Source organism: Pteropus medius, unplaced genomic scaffold, assembly GCF_902729225.1.
Source record: "Pteropus medius unplaced genomic scaffold, Ma_sr-lr_union100, whole genome shotgun sequence".
Classification (NCBI taxonomy): Eukaryota; Metazoa; Chordata; class Mammalia; order Chiroptera; family Pteropodidae; genus Pteropus; species Pteropus medius.
The window spans coordinates 2,261,775-2,265,397 of NW_024347788.1; the positions used below are offsets into that span (position 1 = coordinate 2,261,775).

At 38.6% G+C, this 3,623-nt stretch overlaps 1 pseudogene; it reads left to right on the forward strand.

The window, feature by feature from the left end:
• Positions 1-282: 282 nt before the first annotated feature.
• Positions 283-401, forward strand: LOC120614519 (uncharacterized; annotated as a pseudogene).
• Positions 402-3,623: the final 3,222 nt, after the last annotated feature.

Below are 3,623 nucleotides of genomic sequence, written 5' to 3' on the forward strand. Positions count from 1 at the left end.
GACCAGATGATAATTAATTTTATTGCTTTTACATGTTGCTTAATCTTGCCAAAAATTAAGCATTTTTTATTTTAGAGAGCCTATTAAAGAAAGCCTGTAGTTCCTTCACCAAGGGAAGCAGGTAGGATGATTTGGTCTGGTGTTTCTTTATTAGCTCGAGAACACCGACTGTGACCTCACTGTGCACTCCATGCCCTTCTCCAGAGTGGACAGCAGTGCAACTCCAGCAGAGGTCAAGCAGGTATTCAGTGACCTGAAGAACTTATCTAAACACCCACTGTTTTCTACAGCTGTGCCACTTTGAACACGTTTGATCTCCTCTGATCTTTGAAGCTAAGCAGGGTTGGGCCTGGTTAGTAATAGGCTGGGAGACCACCTAGGAAGACCGGGTGCTGTAGGAAAAAACAAACACCCACTGTTTTCTGCAAGTCTCTGCATATAAGAAGACCTTGTCTCTAAGGTAGAGAGAGAAGGAGAAAGGAACAATCTCATAATCTCATTTTTCCTACTTGTCCACTGGATCCAGAATAGCCTTGTGTTTTAAGAGAATGTGTGTGCATGGGTCAGTTGGGGTGGACGAAGAAAGACTATGCTTCTGTGTAGCCAGTGTCAGGCGAGCTCTCTGAACACCTGAACTGAAAAGCCTTTGGGGCAGAGACTCACACGATTACACCTAGGCCTCTTTGCTTGGGATGCGCTAAAGAAATAAACCTCTCCTCATGCTCTGACAGCACCCTTCTGTGGGTTTGCTTCATCTCTCTTATCACCATGTGGTTACTTACTATTCCAGTTGTTTATTTAGTTAGTTTTTTTTTTCTTGTGTGCTGTTCCCCAACAGATTCTCACCCTTTTGAGGCAGTAAGCCTATCTCGTTCACCATTACGTCCTCAGCTTCTGGCAAGGTGGCTGAAACAGAGTAGGTAACTCAAGTATTTAAACAAAGGAGTGGATATGTGTATAAATAAATGATAACGAAATGTACTAGTTAACAGGTGTGGAGAAATTTGGCTGTTTAGAGAAAAAAGTAAAGTTAATCATATAATCTCACTAAACAACAGAAATTTGTAATCTGGGTACTTGCTACAAAGACATACAAAATGGTAGATAGATTGCCACCAGATTTTGAAAATACTTTTGGGGTAGTCTGACTGATATTACGTGTTCCACATGAAATTGACCTAGTGGAACCCCGATGGCATTGAAACTTGGCGTCCCTCAGGGTCAGAGAAACTGGATGAATGAGGTGACCACTCACTGAACTCCTGAGAGATTTGCCACACGTAGCAAGGTGTCCTGAACAAGGGCATTAACAGCTGTTTGAGTCTCCGATTAAATGTCACTAAGAAAGAGGCCCTCACCGGCAGCAGTGGTTTGTAACTGAGATGCTTTTTGCTTGGACAGCTCTGTATTAGGAAGCTCCTGGGGGAATGAACACAGCGGTGTCGGGAAGCAGGGGACCATTTCCTGATGTTCGTGCCAAGTAACCTACTCGCTCCCTGAGAGTGAGCGGGACCTGCAATTTGCTTCTAACCAACAGAATGTGGCAAAAGCTTTCGATGTCAGCTTCATGAATATATTATGATCATTATATATATGGCAAAGGTGATGGGATGTCACGCCCAAGATTATGTAACATTATGAGACTGTTCTTGTCAGTCCTCTTACTCTCTTTCTGGCCTTGAAGAAGCAAAGTGACTTGTGAACTGCCTATGGCAAGGGCCACGTGGGAGGGAGTGACCCACGACCTCTTGTGGCTGAGGGTAGCCTCTGTTCTACAGCAGCCAAAGATTGAAAACAAATTTCTTCCCAGTCGAGTCTTCAAATGAGAAAGCAGCCTGGTTGACACCTTGACTGCAGCCTCTGACTCAGAGTGGTGGACCCCGTTAGGCAGTGTCTGTTCTCTGACCAATTGAAATTGTTACAGAATAAATATGTGCTGTTTTTAGCTACTAAAATTTGTTATACAGCATAGAAAACTAATACAAACTGATTAATGAATATGATTATTTAAAGATGTTCATTGAGACTCCTGAGTAAACCAGCTATGTCTTTCTGTCCAAAAAATGGCGATTATTAAATAAATTAGGGTACAATTAAGTGACTATTCGGAAGCATGCACTCAATGAAAATTTAATGATGTTGGAAAATGCTCACTCTGTTAATAAGTTAAAGTAATGCTCTATAAAATAAAAAATAACTACAAGAATATTCACCAAGATAATAACTGTCATATCTAGACCATGGTCTTACAGAGATGCTTATTTTTTGTCAGAGTTTTTTCTAAAATTTCCATATTCAGAAATTTTTTATATAGACAGAGAAAATATCTTGTTTTTAATTTCATTTGGTCATATATTAATAAATTATACATTTGGTTAGTGAGATCTATGTCTCAATCCCCTCTTTGGAGAGACAGAATTAGGCAGATGTGCTGGGTAACCTTGAACCTGACTACTGGTTGGGAAGCCCAGCTCTGCCACTTAGAAGCACTGTGAACTTGGCAAACTACTAATTGCTCTGTTTCTAAATTTTCCTGTCTGAAAAATTAAGATGCTATTATGATAGACTTACCTTACGAGTTTGTTTAAAAGATTAAGTAAATTAATAGATAAAGGATTTATATGAGTATTTGACAAATAATAATCAACTAATAAATGTTATTACCTTTTAAAAAGCTTTTAGTCACAAAGAAGTAAAGACAAGGATTTCAGGCCCTTTTCAAATTTTCATTCTCTTTTCAGTATATAGCTTAGAACTGGTGAATCACAGAATATATATATCATTTGGCTTATATATACATATGTGTGTGTGTGTGTGTGTGTGTGCGCGCGCGTGTGTGTGTATCCATATAAGCCAAATGATATAGTGTATATATTATGAGTACTAGAGATTGTCATCTTTTGACATTTATTTGACATTTATTTTCCATTCTATTTTCCTTTTAATATACTAGAATAATAAAAACTTGAAGCCGAGAGAAACTTGAGTATTGTCTAGTCCATTCTCTGGTTTTCCATTGCTATTTTGCAAGTATAACTGGTGACGTAACTGTGAGAATGTTAACACTGAAACTGTCAGATAGATCTGCTTTTTATTTTATCCATATGATCCAGGAGTTAATCTTCTCATTCTTTCTCTTTCCCTGTCTCCCTCTGTCTCTCTCTCTTCCTTCAACCCTCCTCTCCTCTCTACCTCTTCCCCTCCCTCTCCTCTCCCTCTCTCCATACATACATGCAGTGAATATTTATGCTGTGTTTGTTTTCCATTTTTTTTTTAGTTACAAGCTCACTTATCAACAGTGTCAAAGCACTTCCTTTCTTGGCTTCTTCCTGAAGGAAATGTTTATTATGAATTTTTAAAATCTACAACCAAAATAGGATTTCATAAAAGAAGTGCTGACAGAAACTTATTTATTCCCTTGAGAATGCAACGCTGTGCATAATGAACATTTAGTAAATTGTTAAACAGCATATGATGAAATGTTAACATAAATAAAAGAGAGTACTCAAATGAATGTTCATTCCTTTTGTTTCGCCCTTGCCGAGCCAGTCCAATAAATAAGAAGAAAATAGTGGGAGAAGTGAGAGCAAAATTCACAAAAAAGCATATGTGCATCCCCCACT